Source organism: Pseudoliparis swirei, chromosome 7 (genome assembly GCF_029220125.1).
Source record: "Pseudoliparis swirei isolate HS2019 ecotype Mariana Trench chromosome 7, NWPU_hadal_v1, whole genome shotgun sequence".
Classification (NCBI taxonomy): domain Eukaryota; kingdom Metazoa; phylum Chordata; class Actinopteri; order Perciformes; family Liparidae; genus Pseudoliparis; species Pseudoliparis swirei.
The window spans coordinates 29,848,645-29,861,927 of record NC_079394.1 but is presented as its reverse complement, the minus strand read 5'-3'; positions in this window follow the sequence as shown (position 1 = coordinate 29,861,927).

Here is a 13,283-nt window from a genome sequence, read left to right as displayed (position 1 = left end):
GAGGCGTCTGCACGAAAGGAGCCTGTTTTTTATTTCCATTAGAGCGAGGTTCACTTCAGATCGGCCGTCATTTGAAGAGAGAGAGAGCTTCGTGTCGCGGCACTGATGTACGGGACATTTCCTTTTCAAAGAACAGTTTTTTTCCGACACACAACCTATTTCATATTCAATTTATGAGCTGCCAGACGCAATGCAATCAATTATGACAGGGTGTATTGTAACTTAATTGTGGAGCTGTGTATAACTCGTGCTGGGGGAACTTAATCTAGTGGCAGCAAGAGGAGAAGTGAGGCAAAGGTTGCCTGGAGCACTTATAATAAGGTCTTCTTGCCACTGTGTAATTGGTGGCATCCGACTTGAAGGGGAGGAGAGGGACTCTGTGGGAAGTGAGAGACGTTCTGTCAATGACAGTGAGACCTAATTATACGATGGAGCTCCTGCAGCCAAGGAGGATGTCAAAGCGGCCAGCCATAAGGCGGACACACCACCCGCCGGTGTGTGTGTGTGTGTGTGAGCTCACAGGTGACCTGGAAGGACCTGTTTACCTCATTAAAAATGAATCACAAGGTAATAAGGGCCCCCGCTCCCATTCCTCCCCCCCGCCCTCCCAATGTCTGTCCTTCATCCATTATGCAGCAGCGAGGTGGGAGGGTTAAGTCCTCGGGGAGGGTCACTCGGACCGGGGACCCCGGGCTGCCGAAGCCCCCGCCTCTGTAATAATGAGACCATAACACCTGGGTGGCGGGAGGCGTAATGTAGGCGATGAGCGCCGAGGCGGGGAGTCCAAGTGGAAGCGGCCGTCAGGGGCGAGCCTGTGGCTGCAAGAAGTTAAACAAGGGAGAAACGGCCTATTAGCGGTGATTCATAATTCATCATGCGGGGGGTGAAAGAAGGGGCCCCACCACGGCTCTTATGAGGCATGCAGGCACAGAGAAACCAAGTGCTTCAGGTTTGTGTTCCTGCTGCTGTTTGCAGAGCCACTTGCATTATATATGTGAGGGAAATCGTCTCATCTAGAGAGGGATTTGGAGTTTAGAGGGCAGAGAAACCGGCTTGAGATCGGAAGGTCTGAAGGTTAGAATCTCGTACTGGAGAAGATCGAAAGAGGGAGAAGTAGAAGAATCCCACAGTGAAAGGGACGTGTTAATATTTCATGAAACTAATGCTTTTGAGATGAGACAGGAGTCGGGTTTAGTTAGCTTAGCATAAAGGGTAAAGGACCCCCCCCCCCGGTAACTTGTTGAGGCGACGGGTCGAGGTAAAGCATCGACCTCGAGTGGTTCGGGTCGGTGGAGCAAAGATGGTCACAGGACCTGAACAAGTTGGGTTAGGGGGACCTCGGCGACCACGGGACGCCTCGGGCCAATCGTAGCGCTTGAAAATGCTTCTCAAGGCGGGTCTTGCCGGTCTGTACGAGCGGCGGCGGCCGAGTCCGATCGAGTGCGGCGTACGGGTTTCTCGGCGAGCCTGAGGCCCGAGGGGGAAACCCCCGGGTCGGCCCGCGACCATCTGGACTCACTGAAGCGACATTATCTTGGTCACGCCGTGAGTTTGTATCGCCGCTTGAGGTTGCCGTGCTTCTCGTGTGATTGCCAGCGTTACGCAACAGTCAGATACGAATCGGCCTCTCGCTCGCTGTGGTGCGATTACTTTTCATTTTGCGTTTCAAAATATACAAAAGAAATTATTCAAATACAAAATAGGGCTGATCATTTGGATATTTACCTTCGCATTGAAAATGCGGAAGGTAATGTTTTGATGATTGATATTGTTATTATTATTGTTATTTTATTGTTATGCGTGTTATAACGTAAAAAAAAGTTATACGAAAAATCGCAAATAATTTGGGATGATTGGTTATTATTATAGATTTGATTGAAGATTCTGGGATCGATCGGTCAAGGTCAAGGTCAAGGTCATGAAAAAAATTTCTTCTTCTTTTTACCATATTGTATCCAATTGGCATGCAACTAATGCCAAAATAAATGTTCATAATGCCCAATCTTGTCTTGATGCTAAAGATATAAGCTCTACCGAGTGCCCATTCTAGTATTATTTGTATTCGTGAAACATTTGGCGGTGCGGTCTTTGTTAAAGGCGGAATGTGTCTCAAAGCACCATCTTCATTTTGATATCGTCCTGCTGCCCGTAAAGATCACACCACCCTGATGTTTTATCCTCAACCTAACAAAGTAGTTTTGTTGGCATTCCCAACGGTAACGTCACGGTTTTCCGCGGCGGGTGACCCGGGGCGTTAGAAAGTGGCGCCAAGAGAGTAAGTGTCCGTGTTGAGAAGTGGGGATGGAAACCGATGGACTTTTTTTCCCCGTCTATCGTAAATCATATCAAAGCCCAAAAGAACTGAGCAGAGACATTTTGCTGGGAGATTAACTGGATAAACAACAAACTAGCTGTAGTTTTCCTACCCGTCTCCAGTCTTTAGGACAAGCTCCACCAAACACTTCCTGACCCTAGATCAGGAAGAGGGGAAACCACCGTGCTATTGCTTTATGATGAACACTGGCTGACACAGCGGCTGTATATGTGAGATCCCTCGTCCCCCGCGGTCATAAAACATATCGAGTATTCACAGGAGTTGTTGTGGGGTCACACACAGTTACGACCGCGGCACCCATTTGTATAAAAGGCCAATAACTGCCTTCACAGTGTCGGGAGCTTGTATCTGCGGTGTGGTCCCTAACCTTTGACCTGCTAACCGTTCACCTTTTGTGTTGCTACAGTTGGCCCCCAGTTTCCTGCCGACATTGACGGATTACAAAACTGTTTTATTTCAATTGACATTATTACCCCCGTTTTTTTTAAACAGCAAAAGCGATCCATGAGAAAGTCGGTCTCCCTCAAAAAGTAATCCAAGAATGCCATATTGTTGAAAGGGAAAGTTATTTTGAAGGAGACTGGGCTGAAAGCAGAAGGGGTGGGCAATACGGTACTACAAGCTCTCTAGTGGGGCAATATGGTACTACAGGCTCTCTAGTGGGGCAATATGGTACTACAGGCTCTCTAGTGGGGCAATATGGTACTACAGGCTCTCTAGTGGGGTAATATGGTACTACAAGCTCCCTAGTGGGGCAATATGGTACTACAGGCTCTCTAGTGGGGCAATACGGTACTACAAGCTCCCTAGTGGGGTAATATGGTACTACAGGCTCTCTAGTGGGGCAATATGGTACTACAGGCTCTCTAGTGGGGCAATATGGTACTACAAGCTCATATGGCACTATAAGCTCTCTAGTGGGGCAATACGGTACTACAAGCTCCCTAGTGGGGTAATATGGTACTACAAGCTCTCTAGTGGGGCAATATGGTACTACAGGCTCTCTAGTGGGGCAATATGGTACTACAGGCTCTCTAGTGGGGCAATATGGTACTACAGGCTCTCTAGTGGGGCAATATGGTACTACAAGCTCTCTAGTGGGGTAATATGGTACTACAGGCTCTCTAGTGGGGCAATATGGTACTACAAGCTCTCTAGTGGGGCAATATGGTACTACAGGCTCTCTAGTGGGGCAATACGGTACTACAAGCTCCCTAGTGGGGTGATATGGTACTACAAGCTCCTTCAGATATGATGGAATCTGATCGATGGCACTAATGACCAGCATTAAGAACAGCGATATAAAAACAGACCGTCTTCTTCTGACCGTCTCATTCAGTGATGTCAGACCTCAGTGTTACATTGAAATTGTTCCACAACCGGCTCAAAAACCATTACAGTTACATTAAATAGATAAACAAAATAGCATGTGTCTTTTTCACCACGCCATATTCATCTCACGTCACAAAACCGAACGCTGTAAAATTAAAAAGCAAACTCCATCTCCAAGTGGCAATCACATGGAACAGGTAGGAAATGGTCTACTGCAGGAATCCACCAATGCGATCCCATCGTTACACAGGTGATGCAGTTGGCTGATGTGAGAATGATGATGATTAAAAGGAGCCAATGTTTGGCGTTATAGTAGCTCATTTCATACACTGCTAATTGGTGCTTTCTCCTTCACATTATTTGATATTAAAATAGGACATTGTGTGTCATGAAAGGGCCACACCGGGATCATATTTACCCATTGTTGGGTTTTTTCCATGCCTACATTACTTTGTATTAGCAGAGATAATAGAAAAATCTAATTTTTGTAATCCTCTCATGTGTGCACGCCTCATTTCTTCATGGAGCACCTATCAGCACGCGGCACTTTTTTTTATTTTTTATACAACATGTAACAGCCTGGATGTTCCCCGTCCTTATCTCTTCTATTTTAAGCCGTGCAGCCCCTATAGGACGGTATGGCAGATCCCACCCGTTGTCTCCCGGCTGAACCCGAGCTCATATTTAACGTCACACAGGTGGAGACAGACACGCAGCGACAGCACATGTCAGACGGCATTGCTTTGTAGATTAGCATGCCGGGGAGTTCAGACTATTCCTACAAGCCTGAGCTACAGTAATATAGCTTATGGTTTAAATATGATGCGATTTGTGCCGCAAACCATAACAGAGGCGTAAGCTGCAGGATTCAATCTGACAACGAGGATCCAGAGCTGATATTTTACTATCGGAGGCAATTTAAATTCCTGTACGGCTTCCTGATTCCTCAGCATGCAGACACCGAGCTCACACACGCGTTACTGTGGGCTGCGGGGGCGTGAATGTAGTTACGAGACAAACCATGAGCAAATAAAAAGTCAGACGACACAAACAAATGCAGGAAATACAAACAAACATAGAAGAAACAACCAAAGACAGGAAAGACAACAAAACATATAAAACACAAGCAAATACAGGAAATACCACAAAACATAGAAGAAAGAACCAAATACAGGAAATACAACTAAATACAGGAAATACAACTAAATACATGAAACACAACTAAATACAGGAAATTCAAGCAAATACAGGAAATACTACAAAACATAGAAGAAACAACCACATACAGGAAACACAACCACATACAGGAAATACAACTAAGAAACAAGAAAGAGAAGCAAATACAGGAAATACAACTAAATACAGGAAATTCAACCAAATATAGGAAATACACCCAAATACAGGAAACACCACAAAACATATAAAACACAAGCAAATACAGGAAATACGACAAAACATAGAAGAAAGAACCAAATACAGGAAATACAATTACATACAGGAAATACAACTAAATACAGGAAATTCAAGCAAATACAGGAAATACTACAAAACATAGAAGAAAGAACCAAATACAGGAAATACAACTAAATACAGGAAATACAACCAAATACAGGAAATACACCCAAATACAGGAAACACCACAAAACATATAAAACACAAGCAAATACAGGAAATACTACAAAACATAGAAGAAAGAACCAAATTCAGGAAATACAAATAAATACAAGAAACAAAACCAAATACAGGAAACACAAGCAGATACAGGAATAAGTCCCAAGTCCAGACAACACAGACCCGACCCAGAAGCTCCTGATGCTCTCCAGAGCTTAAAGGTTCCTCTCTGTGTGGAGCACATTCCTGTGTTCGGCGTGTTGTCCGTCTCTGGTGCCACGTTGATGATGTCTCCTTCATGTGCTTGTCTTCCGGGCCATGCCGGTTGTGCTCCCAGTGGAGGAGATATAAAGCCTGAAGCCTCCCTCCACACGGCCGACATGGACTCAGGACGTCCTCCCAGACGGAGCGGCCAGAGCTCCAGCGCGGCTCCATTCAGGCCCGGCGGCTCTTTATGGCTGCTTTACACCGTCTGTCTGGGCAAAGGGTTCAGGCCTGTGTCTTTTACCTCCTTTGTCTGCTCTCCTGGGGGACATGAATGGGAGGTTGGGGCCCGAACAAAAGGCAGATCACGGGTCCATGGGGGGGACAAATGAGCTTAGTTTGGGTAATGGCAGCCCAAAGGAAAAGGAGGTCTGGGGAAGGATTGAGGCTCACCTAGGACCGGAATGGGAGGAAGAACAGCTGAACTCCTCCTTCCCCCTATGCACATGCGCCTTCACTATCGGACGACAACAACAACAACAACAACGGGGGGTGAAAGGGAGAGGATCACCAGCTGATGGCATGTTTCCATGGTAACCGTGAGCTCTGATCAGTGATGTCGACCCAATAAAAAGGAGGCCGACCTTTGACCTCCGGCTGGTGATCATCACACCCTCTACTACTTATCGCTGCCTCTTCCACAACGTCGTCATGTCGAAGGGTTTGTCCGACTGTCTATTGCAGCCTCAAAGCCCTATATCTTATAAAATAGCTTTTTTTTCCCCATGAATATATTTATCTTAAATATATGTGGAAAAGGTATGCATGTGCCTCTGTATATTCCTTGAGGGCAACAACTTATGAGCAGCAGCCGGGCCTTTTATTCTGGGATCAAGATATTAGACCTTTGCTTTACAATAGAGACGGAGTTGAGGTTTCTCTAAATGTCACCGAATCACAAATGCCAATTGGATTCCAGCCGCCTGCGATGCTTCACACTTTTCTTTCTCTATTTTTCCTGTAAAAAAACATTTCTTTGTGGACACACACACACACACATGTCGTCCCCCCCCCCCCCCACCCACACACACACACACAAAACTCCCTTGTGGTTTTCCTTGTCTGCTGCTGTTGCTGTGTGCAGGTTATCCTGCAGAGCCTCAGTGTGGGCCAGCAGAATGCCAGTTGCGTTCAGGAGCACTTTACCGCGTCCGTACATTCGCACGTCAGCTTTCATAATCGTTAACGTGGTCAACGACCACCGCGTCGCAGTTTGGAGTGTTCGCTGGGATCCAATTCAATTCAATTCAGTTTATTTGTATAGCCCAATTTCACAAATTACAAATTTGTCTCGGAGTGCTTTACAATCTGTACACATAGACATCCCTGCCCCAAAACCTCACATCGGACCAGGAAAAACTCCCAAATAACCCTTCAGGGGGGAAAAAAAGGGAAGAAACCTGCAGGAGAGCAACAGAGGAGGATCCCTCTCCTAGGATGGACAGATGCAATAGATGTAATGTGTACAGAAGGACAGATTTAGAGTTAAAATACATTCAATGAATATGACAGAGTGTATGAATAGTTCATAGTAGGCATATTCCACGATGGAGACCTCCACGATCCATCAGGCAGATGGCGGTGGGGAGGAGGAGTGGGCGGAGTCTCAACAGGACAGTGGCGTAGTCATGAGCAGGAATTCCACGACCCAGGCGTTCCATCTGGCAGATGGGATCTATGCCGTCTCATAGGGTCCGATGACCCCATGAGGCGTAAAGTCAAAAAGGACTTCGGGAGAAAGCAGAGTTAGTAACGTGTGATTGAGAGATGAAAATTCATCCTTAAGGAGAAAAAAAAGAGGAGATAGGTACTCAGTGCATCCTAAAACGTCCCCCGGCAGCTATAAGCCTATAGCAGCATATCAAGGGGCTGGACCAGGGCAAACCTGATTCAGCCCTAACTATAAGCTCTGTCAAAGAGGAAGGTCTTAAGTCTACTCTTAAACGAGGTGACTGTGTCTGCCTCCCGGACTGAAATTGGAAGCTGGTTCCATAAAGAGGAGCTTGATAACTAAAGGCTCTGGCTCCCATTCTACTTTTTAAGACTCTAGGAACTACAAGTAGTCCGCATTTAGTGAGCGTAGCTCTCTAGTGGGGCAATATGGTACGACAAGCTCCTTAAGATATGATGGAGCATCACCAATCAAGGCTTTGTAGGTTAAGAAGAATTTTAAAAGTGATTCTTGATTTTTCTGGGAGCCAGTGCAGAGCAGCTAGTGCAGGAGTGATGTGGTCTCTTTTCTTAGTTTTAGTGAGAACACGAGCTGCAGCATTCTGGATCAACTGGAGGGACCTAAGAGATTTATTAGAGCAGCCTGCTAATAAGGAGTTGCAGTAATCCAGTCTCGAAAGTGACGCGTGAACCAATTTTTCTGCATCTTTTGAGACAAGATGTGCCTGATTTTTGAAATATTACGTAGATGAAAGAATGCAGTCCTTGAGATTTGCTTTACGTGGGAGTTAAAGGACAAGTCGATCAAAGATAACGCCAAGATTCTTTACAGTGGTGTTGGATGCCAGGGCAATGCCGTCTACAGAATCCACATCACCAGATAATTGATCTCTGAGGTGCTCAGGGCCGCTTAAAATTACTTGGTTTTGTCTGAGTTTAACATCAAGAAGTTGCAGGTCATCCATGTTTTATGTCTTTAAGACATGCTTGAATTTTACAGAGTTGGTTGCTCTCCTCTGGTTTTATCGATAAATATAGTTGAGTGTCATCTGCATAACAATGAAAGTTTATGGAGTGTTTCCTGATAATATTGCCCAAAGGAAGCATGTATAAGGTAAATAAAATTGGTCCAAGCACAGAACCTTGTGGAACTCCGTGATTAACGTTGGTGGTTATCGAGGCGTCATCGTTTACAAATACAAACTGAGATCGATCTGATAAATAGGATTTAAACCAAATTAGTGCCGTGCCTGAAATGCCAATCGACTGCTCCAGTCTCTGTAACAGGATGTCATGGTCAATGGTGTCGAATGCAGCACTAAGGTCTAACAAGACCAGGACAGAGAGGAGTCCTTTATCTGCTGCCATTAAGAGGTCATTTGTAATTTTCACCAGTGCCGTCTCGGTGCTGTGGTGTTTTCTAAATCCTGATTGAAATTTCTCAAATAAACTATTATGATGTAGAAAGTCGCACAACTGATTTGCGACCACTTTCTCAAGGATCTTGGAGAGGAAGGAGGTTAGAGTTCGGTCTGTAGTTAGCCAATACCTCTGGATCCAGAGTGGGCTTCTTCAGGAGAGGTTTAATAACAGCCACCTTGAAGGAGTGTGGTACGTGGCCTGTTAGCAGAGACACATTGATAATATCTAATAGAGAGCCGCCAATTAAAGGCAAAACGTCTTTAAGCAGCCTCGTCGGGATGGGGTCCAAGAGACAGGTAGACGTGTTCGAAGTAGAAACCGTTGAAAATAATTGGTCACGGTTGATAGGAGAAAATCCCTCCAAATATACACCAGGGGATACAGCGGTTTCCGCCTTCTCAACAGACAGCCTTCATGAACCTGAGCAGATGTGAAGTCAGTCACATTTCATGTGTTCAAACGTTGGTCCAAGTGATTCTAATAACTCACAGACACACAATCCTTAACACATATTTACACTTTCGATCAGTTTTTCCCTTCAACTTCTTTCCTGGTCCAAGACCCGGCTGCGGCGATGGTATTTCTGATGTGGGCGATGTGACTGATGACCAGCGGCGACCTCTGGGTACGAGGCCGGGCCGACGCGTTGACAGGTGATGCGTGAAGCGACAGGAGATGAGCTGCTGAATAATGAGCCTTTGTCAAACACGGCTGTGGAAGAGCCGGCATCGAGAGGCGGCGCGGCCTCCCCGTGATTGATGCCCACCTCGGGGGACCGGGCTCCAATTGGCTGGTGGTCCCCCGAATGTGAACGGAACGGAGCTTTTCTTTTCAGTCGTGTCATGGCGCCCGCAATATCTTCATCTGCTGTCTTTGCGAAGCCATTAAAAAAAAAAATAATGCCATGTTTTTGTCAATCCATTTAAGCTCTGCTAGGATAACTGTCAAGAGAGAGTTGCGCAATGAATTTGAATGAGAACCGTTCCCTTAGAGACTCAATGAAAGAGGAGACAGGCTCCGCCCCCTCATGGAGACTGAAGACTTTCCTCCTGATGGTCTGATAGTGAGACCTGAACCAGGTTCACCTGGAGAGACCTAGAGATGCTGCTAGAGGCTGAGAGGCTGAGGGGGACGTTAGGATACACTGAGCTCCTCTCTCCTTAAGGACACTTAGGATACACTGAGCTCCTCTCTCCTCTCCTCTCTCCTTATGGACGCTTAGGATACACTGAGCTCCTCTCTCCTCTCCTCTCTCCTTATGGACGTTTAGGATACACTGAGCTCCTCTCTCCTCTTCTCTCTACTTATAGATGAATGTTCATCTCTCCATCACATATTATTAACTCTGCTTCCTCCCCAGAGTCCTTGTGGCTTCACGTCTCATAGGGTCATCGGACCTGGCCGGGTCTGATGCCTCCTGTCATGATGCGCCCCGTAATTTGTGATATTGGGCTATCTAAAATAAACTGAATTTAATTGAAAAGAACTGGAGGCCGACTCGTCCCCTTTTCTCCTCTCGCCTTTACATAAGCATCTTTTCATCTCGTAGAAAATGCAGCCAGACTTCAGGATGTTACATGGCATCTCCGGAGAAAGAAAACACGCCCGCCCGTCAAAGTGCGGACGGCAGCTGTGATGCGTGGAAGGTGAGAGGTGAGGTCAGGCGGGTCAGACCGAGAGCAGAAGGTCCCGCCGGACAACAGAGGGGAGCTCGGCCCTGAGGAGGCAGCTTAGGACGAATCACATTAGACAGCTGTGAAGAGGTTGGAGTGGCACTCCGCTCCCCGAGTCCATTACAGGTGGTCAGCTTCAAGGTTGAGCCATTAGGAAGCTGCTCCCCGTGTCATCGCTGTGCTCCGGAGGTAATTGGCCTCTCATGAGCCTCTAAATGACACGTTCTGCCGTCTCTGACCGGTAGAATATGTTGGCTTTCCCGAGTTAGAGTAAAATGTGCCTTTCCGAGAAATGAGTGTTTAATGTATGCATCTTACATTTCAATGACTTATTGTTGTGTACGTTTTCGGTTTTGACTGTGTGGTCATTTGATTGGCGTCATATCTGTGTGTGTTCTGGATGTTTTTTTTCCATTTGATTAATGAAAAGTGGGCGATAGTGAGCTTTCAAAAGACATTTGAGAGACAATTGCAAGTAAGAAACGATTGTCAATGTTATTTTTAAAGTCCTCTTGAGTTTTGCAATTTTCAATTAAATTCAGTTTATTTTATATAGCCCAATATCGCAAATGTGCCTAAATTCTAGCAAGCTGGTTGGTCTCCTCTGGTTTAATTGATAGATATAATTGAGTATCATCTGCATAACAATGAAAGTTTACGGAGTGTTATCTGATAATATTGCCCAAAGGAAGCATGTAAGGTAAATAAAAGTGTGCATTTTCTACCTGTGAGGCGAGACTACTGACTACTTGGATCCTGCTAAGTATCTTCTTTAAACTAGTTTTATCTGCTAAAGTCACTGTTGTATTTGTTGTTTAAAGCTGCTGGATTGTTAGTCTGTCCTGTTTTAAGGAGTTGTTTTGGTAGAGAGGTGTGTCCTGTGTTCCGACACCTGAATCTTCACTGATTGGACGAGCGATCGTCACCTGGTTCTATTGAGTGTCATTTGAATACCAAAAGCCAAGGGGCGGTGTCAACGCGGCTGGAGGTAATTGGCACTAACTTGGGCTCATAACCGGGTGGGGTTTTTCGCGTCAGCTGTAGCGTCATCGGACGAAGACTCGGAGGACAAAGACATAGGAGTCTTCCGTTGGAGTCAAGACTCGAGGACAAAGACATAGGAGTCTTCCGTTGGAGTCAAGACTCGAGGACAAAGACATAGGAGTCTTCCGTTGGAGTCTTCGGGGGTGGCTGAGTATTTCCCCTTTTTTTTTTTTTTTTTTTTTTATGTGTGTCTTTTCCATACCTGTGCGTATCTCTACTCGTAGTTACTATAGGACTCGCTCATTCATGTACCGGAACCCCTCCTCTGTTATCCTTCCTACCCGTTCTACTCACACCCAGCACCTGGTCACAGGAGGCCTCTGGAACTGTCAGTCAGCCAACCGCAAGGCCGACTTCATCTCTGGCTTTGCTGTGGAGCAGTCGCTTGACTTCCTGGCTCTCACTGAGACCTGGATCACAGCAGAGAACACGTCTACCCCGGCTGCTCTCTCCTCTGCCTTCTCCTTTAGCCACACACCCAGACCCTCTGGTCGGGGTGGAGCTCCAGATTTACTCATCTCACCCACATCGTGTCTCTGTGCCTACCCGCGTCCACTCTTTATCCCACTGACTTTTGAGTTTCATGCGGTGACCGTTACTCATCGGTTCAACTTCACATTGTTGTTCTCTACCGTCCCCTGGTTCTTTGGGAGATTTCTTGGGCGAGCTAGGCGTCCTCCTATCGAACTTATGGAACACGGCCCCGCTCATCCTTCTGGGTGACTTTAACATCCAGACAGATAAGTCATGTGATCTCTTACTCTTACTGTCTTCCTTTAACCTCTCACTCAGTCCCTCCCCTCCTACTCACAAAGCCGGCAACCACCTTGACTACATTTTCACAAGAAACTGCTCTACCTCCAACCTCACTGTGACTCCTCTCCATGTCTCTGACCACTTCTTCATCTCTTACTCTCTCTCGCTCTCTGGTACTGACAACCCACCCATATCTACAGACTCTGCACCTGTACGCCGCAACATTCGCACCCTCTGCCCCTCCTCTCTGGCCTCCTCTGATCTCCTCTCTGGCCTCCTCTGTCCTATCTGCTCTCCCCTCAACTGACTGCTTCTCACTCATGCATCCTAACTCTGCCGCAGACACTCTCCTCTCTTCCCTGTCTTCATCTCTTGATTCTCTTTGTCCTTTTAAGACACGACCGGTTCGGAAATCCTCTCCGGCTCCGTGGTTGTCGGACTCGGTCTTGCGCCGAGAGAGCCACCCTGCGGCACGGAAAGAAAATGGCGCAAATCGAATCAAGCGGAAGACTTGCTCTTCTATCAATCTCTCCTCTCCTCCTTCTCTTCCTCTATCTCTGCAGCCAAAAGCTCGTTCTACCTGACCAAAATTCAGTCTTCCTTCTCTAACCCCAAAAAACTCTTCTCTATCTTTTCCAACCTCCTTGATCCCCCCTGTCCCCCTCCTCCTTCCACCCTTTTGCCGAGCCACTTTGTCGACTACTTTACAAACAAGATAGACGACATACGCTCCTCCTTTACAAATCCATCTTCTATCACCTCACCAACACTAACTTCTTCATCCCCCTCTCTTTCCTCTTTCACCCCCTTGTCTCCCAATCAAGTTCTTAGCTTGGTGACCTCCGCTCGACCGACCACCTGTGCCCTTGACCCCGTCCCACATTCTCCAGGCTATTGCTCCTGATCTTCTGTCCTTTCTCACCCATCTTATTAACAGCTCCCTCTCAACTGGCTGTTTCCCTAACTCTCTGAAGGAGGCGAGAGTCAACCCTCTCCTGAAGAAACCCACGCTCGACCCGTCTGAAGTCAGCAACTACAGACCGGTCTCTCTTCTTCCTTTTCTCTCCAAAACTCTGGAGCGAGCTATCTTGAGCCAAGTGTCCTCCTATCTCCACAGTAACAACCTTCTTGACCCTCACCAGTCTGGATTCAAGGCCGGCCACTTTCGACAGAGC